Here is a 12,747-nt window from a genome sequence, read left to right on the forward strand (position 1 = left end):
GCCTTCATTGAAAGACAGCCTAGGCGGCCGCGATCAAACCCGCGGCTTTAGCATTAGCAGCCCATCGCCGAAGCTAAGAGCCACTGCGGGGGCTTGAGCAATTTCAGTGCAAGAAACAAAAGTTGACAGCCCTTTTGCAAGCCTGCGATGGCGAGAACAAAAGGAGTGACCTTATGATACGACCCGAACTGCGATTGTATATGCGTTGTTCTCGGAGTTTACTAGGGGAAGGCGGCTTTGAAGCGAATGCAATAGGCGCTCGCATGATTAGTTGTGGTTTTCACGATATTTTAATTTGTACAAATTTGCGGCTGAAGCTGGGCGACTGATTTGGTTGTTTTTCTACAAGGGACTTTTCTCGAGTAACGGGTTGGGGCTAGCCGGTAGCGCAAGGCGTTGCGCTGCAGTTGAAGGGCTTTGATTGATCGTTGCTAACTGGAATCATCGTATACACAAAGGCTCGTGTTCCCTTGGCAGTTATATTGTGACGCCCATGAAAACGCGATACCTATTTTGCGTGGTCGGCGTTGCTGGATAGGCCGAAGATGAGGAGAACGAGATTGGTGGCGTCTCGTGCTCGACAAGCGGACCCAGCTTTTTTCAATCCTCCATCCCGGTCTTAATAAACCACTGGGCGTAACATCTAGGTAGGTCTCGCTTTTACCAGCGTATGCCTGCCATATATGACGAGAACTTTCGGCTCAGTCGTTCGTATGGTGACTATGTGAAGGTGTAGGTTGCGCAACCTACACCTTCACAAAATCATGTACCAACTAGGCCCAACGCAAGTTTTTTGTATGGTGACTACTTGCCGGCGCATCCTGCTCCCGGTCCCTCTCTTGTGCGTTACCGCTCCAGTCAACCCGGACACATCTCCCGATTTTGTCCCCGCCTACAGCCATCCCGTTACGGCTCCTCGACCTATCCTCGGCGGCCGGATTACCAAACCGTTCCTTCTCGATACCCATCCTACCCGCCTGATTCCAGGATCTATGGCCTGCACAAATGTGGAATCATTCGCCGGCATCAGATAGAAGTGTGACGCCGCTTCCAGTTTTCCGCACTCGTCGATCTCCATCACCTCGACGCCGCTCCTCCTCGCCTCCGCCGGAAAACTAGTCCGCGCGACCGATGGGGTGAGGTCGCTGGAAGTCTGCCGTCGGAACTGATATCCTACTTGTAGTTATGTTACAGAACAAAATGCATGTGCTAGTGGATGGTGTACCTGTGATGGCTTTAGTGGATCCCGGTGCTACTGGTTCGGTTATGAGTGCTGCGTTTAGATGTCGCCTCGGACGAAGTTTTGTTTCGATGGTACAAAAATGTCCAGGTTTGTGGTGTGAGTAGCGAACCGTTGCCAGCAGTTGGAGTGTGTAGCGTTAACGTTTCCTTAGGTGGTGAAGTCTTCAGCACGGAAATGGTGGTGCTCACCCGGTCGACGCAAGACGTTATTCTTTACCTCGACTTTTTGCAGATGTGTGGCGCTAACATCCACTGTCACACAGGTGAGCTCAACGTCGGCAAATGTTGCACCACTGACCTTCTGGAACGTTCGTGCAGTGAATAGAGAGTGTTCTCTGTTGCCTGAGACACTGTCGTGCCTCCTTCTTCGGCTGTGCGCGTACCGGTTTCCTGCCCCGATACCGCTCTCGACGTGTTTGATGCGACTGTGGAATCGAATCACTTGAACTGCATGAAGAAGAGCATCTTGGTTCCTCATGCCATGGTTTCCGTCATCAACGGAACAACTGAACTGTGGACAGTGAATAGTTCGACAGAATCTGTAGTTCTGCCTGAAGGCCTGAAGCTTGCGTCATGCAGCCAAGACACGCCGGTATCCGTTGCCTTGGTTACCGACACCTTGGGCGCAGCAGCACCACAGCTTTACGACGAGTAGCAGTTGCTTCGCATGATTGACTACTCACTTTCCACGCATGTGCGCCGTGCACTGTTGGCCATATCCTCCTGCGATACTCCACTCTGTTTGACCTTTCACAGCCCGGCGGCGCATCTTCGATCCCCTCGTCTCGAACCCTGCACGGAGTTGACACTGGTGCCTCACATCCGATTCGCCAAAAGCCTTACCGAGTGTCACCGTCTGAACGCGAGGTTATCAATGAACAAGTGCAGGAGATGCTAACCAAAGGTTTTATACAAGAGTCCTCAAGTCCCTGGGCTGCTCCAGTTATTTTTGTTCGGAAGAAGGATGGATCATGGCGTTTTGCGTGGATTACCGTCGTCTGAATGACCTCACGAGAAAAGACGTACACCCCCTACCTCCAATCGACGATGCCATCGACTGCCTTTTTTCAGCGTCCTACTTCTCTTCTATTGATCTTTGGTCGGGGTATTGGCAAATCCCTACGCATCCTGCGGACAAAGAAAAAACAGTTTTTATTAGGCCTGATGATCTTTATGAGTTTAATGTGATGCCATTTGGCCTTTGCAATGCGCCTGCCACCTACCAGAGATTTATGGACACTATACTCCGCGGTTTGAAATGGGAAATATGCATGTGCTACCTCGACGACGTTGTAATTTTCGGAAAGACGTTCATTGAGCACAACGACCGTTTAGCTCTCATCCTGGACTGTTTGCGCCAAGCTGGCCATGTGCTTAACTCTAAAAAGTGCCACTTTGGTGCGCGTCAAGCGCTAGTGCTTGGACACCTCATTGATAAAGACGTCGTCAGACCTGATCCAGCCAAGACTGCAGCTGCAAGTCCGGAAAAGTCATCATTCTGGGTGAAACACCTATTCCACAACAGCACGAGAGCCTGCTACAAATGGGACCAAAGTTCTGCATAAAGCCGCATCTGCGAAAAGAGGATAAGGTGACTATCGCCCGGTCAGTCTCGCATCTCGCACAGGACGTTTACCAACCGAGATGCCTTGAGGAGTGTACCGCGGTTTTGTCAAGAACACCGACTGACAAATATAGGGAGGGATACGGTTCTCTAGTCAATTTGCTGCACTCAAATAATTTGAGGCTACTGACGGCTGATAGGAAGGATGTTTTGTGGTCCTTCCGGAAACAATGTTTTCTTTGAAAGCCATGGAGGCTGTGCAGAAAAACTTCGTCCCGGTTTAGAAAAAACCAGGAAAGGTGAAGGCCGGAGCTCTGCGCTTGCTGGAGGGTACGAACCTGGAACGGCTTAAAGCAAGTGTCAATAAGGCAAAATGACTTAGTTTAAGGATTTTTTTCTCGGCGAAAACGCACAAAGATGGTATGCCATTTCGGGCTATTGTAACTGAGAGGAGCACTTGGCAATACGACATTTCAGGGTATTTACAGAAATTTTTGGCTACCTTGGCTATTAAGGACCCATTCAGAGTCCGATACTCTGAAAGTGCGGTAAATTTTATGCGGCTTCAAAATCCAGGCTCATGTACAGTGTTCAGTATTGACGTCGTCGATTTGTTCTATCCCCTCCTTCACAATGAATTGATGAAGGCGGTTTCAAAATGTGTAACAATTGACAATGAAGAGCAGTTTATTAGAGGGTGTGGCATTTCTGTGGCTAGCTTTCTTGAGCTGCTGTCTTTTTATTTGAAGTCAATGTTCGTTGAATGGGACGGTAAAATGTATACCCAAAAAGCGGGTGTTTGCATGGGATCTAGAGTGGCACAAGTGATTACCGATATTTTTTTGTCCTTTGTTGATCGTGGCATCCAGGAAAATGTGTCTGGAGTGGCGTCACGCATCTTTCGTTACGTCGATGACTTCTTAATTTTTGTAGAAAAAACTAACTTTTCTAGGCGCATGACTGATATACTAAAAGTATTTAAAGAAAATGCTTTAGGTCTAGAGTTTACCACTGAGGTCACGGTCGGTAGCAAGCTACAATTTTTAGATCTGAGTTTGAAGGTGGAGACTGGACACGTCTGTTGGGAATATCGTGCAAGGATGGGAAAACCGCTGTTAAATTATAAATCGCATCATTCGAAAACAGTTAAAACAGGAATTGTTGTCTCATCTCTTTTGTCCTCATTATCAAAATCTTGTATCCATATGGCAACCAATAGCTTCAATGAAGAAGTTAAAAGTTTAAAGGAAGCTGGATACCTGGATGGTGTTATGTTATTGGGCTGTAACAAGGTAGCCAAGAAGCTTAAGAATCCATATTTGGTGCCTAGTCCAGGAAAAGAGAAGGAAAAAAAAAAGTTTGCCATTCTCCCTTATGTACATCGCCTGTCACATAATCTTAAAAATATGGCAAAACGGTATGGCGTAGGGGTTGTTTTTTCTGCACCCAAGAAACTTAAAAGGGTTTGTGCTGTTTTGGAAAAAAAGGCTGAGCAACGAAAAGAATCTGAAACAACTTGTGGGATTAAGCACAAAGCAATATATGTGCCAAGCGCAGAAGAGGTAGTTTACAAAATCCCAATGTCATGCGGACAAATATACAGGGTGTCCCAGCTAAAAGTAACCAAGCTTTTAAAGAAGAAGAAGTGTCTTAGCCCCTGAGACCAACTGAGGGTCGTTGCCAGTAGCGTGTCCTAGTCTGCGGTATTTTTTTATTGTGCAAACGTAATTAATTAGCTGAGACTGATTAGCTAACTTTTTAATTATTGCCTTTAGGAAGAAATTGTCAATGCAAGAATCGTAGATCCCATAGAAAAATAACCGGTTGCGGTGTTTCCAACCAAGTACCACTGATACAGCTTCTTTTATTTGCCTTAAAAGAAAACCCGCGAAATACAAAAAGAACCACGTGATAGGGAACCAGTTTCACCGCTCCCAGACGATCGATCAAACAACGACATTCGCTTATCTTTGCAACGCTGTCCCGAACGGGGTTCGGCGTTTTGCGATGGTTGCGAGATATACGCCAGCAACTCTCGCATGGGCGCTAGGGCGACCGCTCCTTCAGCGCGTGACGGTGCAAGTTCGGCGGCATGACCACATGCACATCACTCGAGGCGAGGTTTCGCGTGAAAAAGCGCTCCATGCGAGCCGCGCTTCACTTCCTTGGAAAGCAGCGCCCGCTTTTCAAGACGCATATCTCGCCACCACCTCAAAACGGCGAACCCTGTTCGGGGCACCGTTGCAAACATAAGAAGATGTCGTTGCTTGACCGGTCGTTTGGGAGCGCTGAAACTGCTTCCTTATCACGTGGTTCTTTTGTATTTCGCGGGCTTTCTTTTAAGGCAAATAAAAGAAGCTGTATCAGCGGTACTTGGTTGGAAACACCGCAACCGGTTATTTTTCTATGGGATCTACAATTCCTGCTTTGACTCTTTCTTCCTAAAGGCAATAATTAAAAAGTTAGCTAATTAGTCTCTGCTAATTAATTACGTTTGCAGAATAAAAAAAATACCACAGACTAGGACACGCGACTGGCAAGAACCCTCAGTTGGTCTCACGGGGCTAGGACACTTCGTCTTTTTTAAAAGCTTGGTTACTTTTAGCTGGAACACCCTGTATATCGGGCAGACGGGGCGTTGCATCAATACACGTTTGAAAGAGCATGCAAATAATCTGGAAGCTAACAAATCTAATAATCTAGTTGACCATGTTCGAGACTGCCAATCTTGTTTTCCTTCATTGCCTTACTGTGATATCCTCTACAAACACCCGTCCCGATTAACACGTGAGATTACGGAAGCATATCACATGAGGAAAAAAACAAGGTTATGCGTCAGTAAGCCATCTGTTTCATTATATGACAGTGAGGTTTCATTCCTCGATGCCACGTAGAAACATGGGTTTTGTTTACTAGCTGATAAGTTGGCCACTTTTTCTATAAAATGTACTACTTTCGTTGAATAAAATTTCATTTGTGAGTCAGCGCTGGTCCCGTGTTTTCTTCGACTTTGTCTGCGTCATTTGCGCTGTTGGCCTTCAATATGTACCACGAACTCGCTCGTTTGGCTATAGTGTCAAGTCGTTCAAGCCACCACAGTCTGTTAAAGAGCTGCGGAGTTTCTTGGGCTTATGCTCTTACTTTCGCCGCTTTATTAATCGCTTTGCGGACGTAGCTTACCCTCTGACAGGTTTACTTCAGAAAGATGTGGCTTTCGAGTCGACACCCGAGTGTGCCTCCGCCTGCCGCCAACTAAAATTCCTTCTGACGTCTCACCCTGTACTTCGCCACTTCGATCCCTCCGCGCCCAGCGAGATTCATACCGACGCCAGCGGTGTGGCCTCGGCGCTGTTCTCGTCCAGCGATGCGACAACAAAGAGCACGTTGTTGCGTATGCGAGTCGCTCGCTCTGCAAGCCGGAGCGCAATTCTTCAGTCATCGAGCAAGAATGCTTGGCAGTCGCCGTCGCCACGCAGCGCTTCCGTTCCTATCTCTACGGACGCCCGTTCACCATCGTCACCGACCATCATGCCCTCTGCTGGCTCGTTAACCTTCGTGACCCGTCCGCACGCCATGCACGGTGGGCTCTCCGGCTACAAGAGTTCTACTACACAGTCGTCCACAAGAGTGGTCGCCGTTACGCTGACGCGGACTGTCTTTCGAGGCTACCCGTTCCTAAGTCGGAGTCTAACATAGATCATTTCGACCACTGCGTCGCGTGAGTGTCACCTGCTTTTCCTGATGTCGCAACGTTCAAAGCGGAACAGCAGACAGATTTAACCCTATGGTCTCTCCTTGCGGAGACCGAATACACTTCCATTGTCAGCGACTTTTGTGTGCGAGATGGTCTTCTGTGGAAGCAAAACTACTCTTCTACGGGCCACCGCTTCCTGCTGGTAGTTTAGAAGAGCCTGTGCCCCACTCTCTTGCAGGCCATGGATGATGACCCTACATCTGGGCATCTTGGTTCGGCACGGACGCTGCACCGTACCCAGGCTCGCCTCTATTGGCCGAAAATGTGGGCCACGACTGAGCGGTACGTCGCCAGCTGTACTCAGTGTCAACGATACAAGCGATCTACTAGCCTTGCATCTGGTCAGCTTCACCCCGTGACTCCGTCTGCAGCACCATTTGAGCAAGTGGCCATAGATCTGCTGGGCCACTATAACCCACTATACCTACTGCGGAGACAAATTTTGAATTTGCTCTATTTATGTATCAATTGCTCGAACTGAGCTGTAAAATGCAAATTTCAGACGTTTTCTTAGCTGCAAGTTATTACTCCTATTGGCGCTAAAGCTTTATATTGCGGAGTCGATGCAAGTATAGGAATTGCCGGTAAATCTCTTTTCTTGACTGTCAGTTCCGTCAGATAGGTCATGTCAAGGATGTATTTTGCGACACCAAATTGGGCACCAAAGCTTGATTGGCTTAACCTAAGTTTTTCAAGTGTTTATTCAATGAATGAGTGTATGAATGAATGAATGAATGAATGAATGAATGAATGAATGAATGAATGAATGAATGAATGAATGAATGAATGAATGTTTATTGATAAGAAATAAGAAAAGTAACCGGCACAGCAAAAGGGGACAAATTTCATCCGCTGCTTCTAACCCATGAGCAGCCGATATCCACGTAAGCGGCTAGTACTTCGTCAATTTGCCACCGACATCTACAACGGCTTACATGCGGCGGGGAATGCTGTCGAAAAGTCTGACTGGGGGGTTGCTGGCGCGATGCCACTCCCATTCTGTCCCCACTGCCACCCACAAGTCCTCAGCTGATCCCCTGCTTTGGTGGATGGCGGGAAAGTGCTACCTTCATAGCCCCGCCGACATTTTCTATTCATGTCGGCCCCTTGGGGAGACCATTGTAGCAACATGATCCCCCTGTCCTCGAAGAGCTTCTGCACCGTCCGCGACATATGAGTGGGGCTGCGGTCTTGTAAGAAATAGAGCCCATCATGGAAGACGTCAGCGGCGTACGGTATAATAAACGTGTGAATGAGGTCTTTGTAGACTGATCCGTCAAAGCGGCTTTCCAGGCGTACCAAAGGGCCGAGTCCTTCTTTGGAGATAGCGCCCCAAACAGCCACGGAGCAGCGACCGCTTCTGGCGACGCGCTGAAAGGTAGCCGGGTTGTACCTGAAAAATAAAAGTTAAATCCCTCAACCTGTGGTTCATAATTTTTTGCTTTACTGCTAGGCGGTGGCCAACAAAAAATGCTCTTATTCTTGAGTACTTCTCTGGAGTAGGGTGCAAGCGGGACGCACCTGTCCATTGCCAACTGTTTTTTTCTTTCATCGGAGTTCTGCTGCGTTATGCGCACCCAGCTGATCTCGCAACGAAAGTATACACAAGCAGTAAGTTTCTACATAATTACCTAGAGCCAAGAGTGGCGCTACTATATTTCATCCAGCACAAAGAAGCGCAGGAATGCCCGGAAGATAAGGTTTCGTACTTGGCTTGGATAATGTTCGGTAGAAACGGTGGAGCCAAATACAAAAACTTGTCCTCCCGCTAGTCCCACATTAGATGCAGTGCTCTTTAAGAAATTCGTATAGAAGGCGACGGTACATTACGTACTCTTGGTAATACTGAGAAACTCCACGCTCAAATGGTGCCTCTGGAGAGAGGCCTTCCTCTCCTAATCTGAACGAACAAACGTAGCGTTTAAACAGGACACAGAACGATGAGGACAGGACGGGGCTACAACTTACAACTGAATCAAATCGATAAACGAAAGACACATCCCTTCTCGAGCAAAGACACGAATGCGCAAACTTGAAAGAATGACAAAACTGTGATAATCTAGAAAAACCGGGGAAAAGAAAAAGAGACGAAAAGGCGAGGAATAGCCACCGGTCAGGAAGACTGTTTACAAACATTAAGTGCGTCTTAGAAAGTTTCTTTCTTTTTCCATTAGATAAATAGATGGTGTGCTAATGCACGTGTCACTACCGCGTTGTGATATTATCCGAAGGCCACGCGTTCCCGTGTTCGCTTTCATTCTGGCCCGATAGTACTACATGCGTGCCGCAACACACCTGGCACGGAGATCCGCGTAACGTAACAGGAGCGACTGCGTATTTTCTCCGCGCCGCGGCTCCCTCTATCATGCCGACCTTATGACTAGGAATAACCCAGGCAATAAGCACACCAAAGCGTCTCATGCAGATAACGCGATAAACAACAGTCGTAGCTGCGTGTGCAGAAAACCTACTGACATTCAGTATATCTTGGCGGGCAGAAAGCTGCAACGGGATTTCGCAGCAGTGTCATATCCAAGGGCCCCCGAATGTTGCATGTAGCCTCCATTCCTCGCCATACACAGAAAGTACGAAGGCGCTCGTGCCATTGGATGAACTCAGGGTAAGAGGCTTCGCGGTGGACAGCAGAATCCAACCCTGCGCAGCACTTCTCTAAAGCCCACTAGTGATCTGTGAGAACACTTTGAACGTAAGTGAAGTGCATGAATTAATTTCCAGCATCTGAAGCACTCACTCAGTAACGTTGCAAGACGCTTTCAGGACTAAACAGTCCTCTACAACCACGGCACAGCGAACTTGAACGACGACACGTACGAAAACGCAGGCCGCAAACACAGACTTGCTGAGCACTACCACCAGAAGGCACTCGCGCCGGCGACGACTCTGGTGGTTCTGGCAACTGCGCGCCGGTGCATATACGCAACATACACGTTTGAACAGCACTGGGGAAAATTTAGGTATTTCTAGGTTCATTTTGTCGTTTTCGGTACTTTTTAGCTACTATTGCGTCACATGTAGGTACTTTTTGGCCACTGGATTTGAGAACGCTGGTCAGTGCTTCTTATGGCATCTTCGATAAACTCGCAACACAATTGCCCCAAAACCACTGCGGTGCTCAAGGACCCGCGGTAGTGGAGCTTCAAGCCGGGGCAACATCGAATACAAACTGCATCGCGCCGGTGCCCGTTTCGAGCGCCGCCTTGCGTGCGTAGGTGGAGTTGGCCCGGAATTGCGAATACCGTCGTCTGCTTTCTTGCCGCTCTTGCATGCAGCGACAGCCCGAAGCAACTTTTTCTTCTGAAATGTCAGCGGTAACAGTTGATATCGTTATTGACTGCAAGGTGCATCGTCTTACCATGTCACATGAACTTTTAGAAGAGCTGATGGCTTGTGAGTCGCTTTTGGTCCAAGAAAATCACAGTACGTCGTAGGTCGGCACGCTCGTATTCCGGTTCGAGCTAAGCCATGTGTGGTCGCAAGACAATCGAAATCCGCTATCCAGCATATAAATGCAGGTGCACCTAGCTTTCATGATGTAAGGGTAATGATACAGATTGCATACGGCAACACCATACAATGCTTTAACGAGCTGCAGCAACTGCGAGCCGCGCGTCTCGAGCGTGTACGTGCTTTAGTTGCTGCGGGCTGATATTCCAATAGACCACAGTCGCAGCTGCCTAGTCCTATAATTTTTAAATAAGGATTTGCATCCTAATTTTATTTGTCCAGAAATTTCACCACTTTTGGCCATTCACTGTCAGTATGTTTTCATCTTCGCTGTGTTACGACCCATCTGGAGACCCGCGATGAAACGGTGGTGGATTCAACAGTAGCGGCAATTTCGACGGGTCGTTTGACCCCCAACATGACCCCACGGCTCGGTGCCAACGACCTTCTAGAAGGACCAACGACCGGGGAAAAACGGGTGCCCCCTCGTCTGAAAAAAAAAACCTGGAACGAATCAGAGGAAGCCGGCGCAGCTGCGGCTGCGACGTCATCAGGCCACACACCTAATTTCGATGGACGCGAGCTGACAACAGTATGGCTGCCTCGCAGTGCGACAGAGATGCGGACTTACGCTCCTCCTCGCCAGTTCCCACGTGTGGGCTCTCAACAGGTGCCTTCGTTGGCTGTGACGTGTGGTGCCTAACTTTTGTGTCACGATGAATTGCCGCCTCAACAGGTATCTTCGTTGGCTGTGACGTGTGGTGCCGATCTTTTGTCTCACGATGAATTGTCGCCTGGTGAAACGGCGGAGCCTTGGGCTATTTAACCAGCGCCCAAAGTGAGCACGAACGCTCTGGGCCCTGGGTAAAAGGCTCATCCAGTCGTTCGACGTCATGAACTGTTAAATTTTGATTCCTTGCTCTTCTTTTTGTACATTTATGTAAATAAGTGTCTTAGTTTCTTGCCATTAAACCTGCTTGTTTCGTATTTCCCCAACCTTCGAAGCTTCAGACTTTCCTCAGCCCGACGACTCAACCTGCTACCAAATGGAGCCCGGGTTCGAGCTTTCCTGTGCGCCACAAAGGCTGCCAGAAGAGCTTGAAAGGACGCCATCAACGGTCGCGGCAAGTAGATCGGGCCTTTTCCGTGCGGACGCCATTTGTCGTCCGCTTGTCTGCTGCAACGCCTGCTGGGGTTGCTCCCTTTTGCACCGCCGATTTTGTCGGTGCGCCTTGGGGCAACAAAAAAAGTGCCCCCAGACGGTGCGCCCATTTATCGAAAATGTACGGTGCGCACCGGTGCAATTTATCGAAGATAACACTTCGCACCAGTGCGCAACGGTGCGCACCAGTGCTGTTTATCGAAGATTCTTTTAGAGAGACAGTATTTTCTCCATGTTAGAGAAGGCCTACTCAGAATATCTGCGACGAAAACAGAGTATTCGGGGGAAATATAGCCACGGCTAGGGAATGACCGGGCATAGATCTTGCCTGTAGCTGCCGGCTGTGTCGTTTCATATGCTCTTATTCAGGGTTTTTTTTTAATTTCGGGAAGCATAGTCTCTGGAAATTATTGTTGTTGTCATCAAGAAATATGTGCCTAGTGCATCTTTCAGGGCTACCTGTTCGGAGATGACGGCGCGCACTTCATGACACCAAGCGACGAAGCGGTCTGGAATTAGGCCTGCTGCACGCCCAACCGATGCTAGCGGTGTTGTGTGCGTGTTTGTGTGTGCGAGTCTGTAACTATGAAAGCGCAGAAACGAAATGGAATCTATGCGGCTGTGCATGAGTTCTTCACGTTCCAGGGCTTCACGTTCCAGGCAGTAACTTCAGAATGAAGAAAAAAGCGGCCTGACTGCACAGGTGTCTTCCCGCCCGCTGGGCTGCCGTCGGTCGCGTAATGCAGAGAATTGTTCGAAACAAGTTTATCGACAAATTGCCAAGGTGTGATTGGTGTCTCGTCTTTCGCCCTTAATTTACGTCGTCTGCAGTGCTTGTGTCTTGGAAGCTGTCATGGAGTATTTTTCAAGTATGAGGCGAGCTTCAACGCTCCGCAGTGTTCGTTCATGCGTTTGTAGGTACTCGTGCTTTGTGTTGCGTTGGGATATGCGAAGCTCGTGAGTTTGTTTTCTGTCTCCTGTTTGATAAATATGAGAATATAGGTAATCGTTGCAATTATTTACATTGATGCATAACCAGTGAGAGGTTTGTTTACAATCTGGTCTGGGAATGACACTCTAAGGCACTTTTTTGCTTCCGGCCTGCACGTCCTTCACGATGTGCGTACCGTATAAATAGAGAGTTTTACTATAGCGTCAGCGCGCATAGGGTGACCCCATCTGCACGCGCATAGCGTCAGCGTTACGAGTCCACTTTCTCGGCTTATAGAATAGCGTCGGAAGCGGTCGCATAGCGTCGTTTGCACGCAGCGCCATGACGGCAAAAAAGAAAAGGTAGTAGAAAAATATATTTTATGCAAAATGTTTTTGTTTACAAAAAAGTAATATAGTAACATTCCAATCAAATTCGAAATGTAACAGTACGTAATAAAAATAGTTAATACATTTTTCTCTTCTTAAGTCAACTTTGTAGTCAAAAGTGGCCATCATCATCCAAGCGCAGGACTAGCGCTACCATACCGTACGCGCGCCGAGGTACCGAAGTGAGCGCTTTCGCGCGTTGCCGTCTGTCCGGAGCGCAGTTTTTGTTCTTCGGAAACG

The sequence above is a fragment of the Amblyomma mixtum genome, chromosome 5 (genome assembly GCF_055824585.1).
Source record: "Amblyomma mixtum isolate Tamu chromosome 5, ASM5582458v1, whole genome shotgun sequence".
NCBI lineage: Eukaryota > Metazoa > Arthropoda > Arachnida > Ixodida > Ixodidae > Amblyomma > Amblyomma mixtum.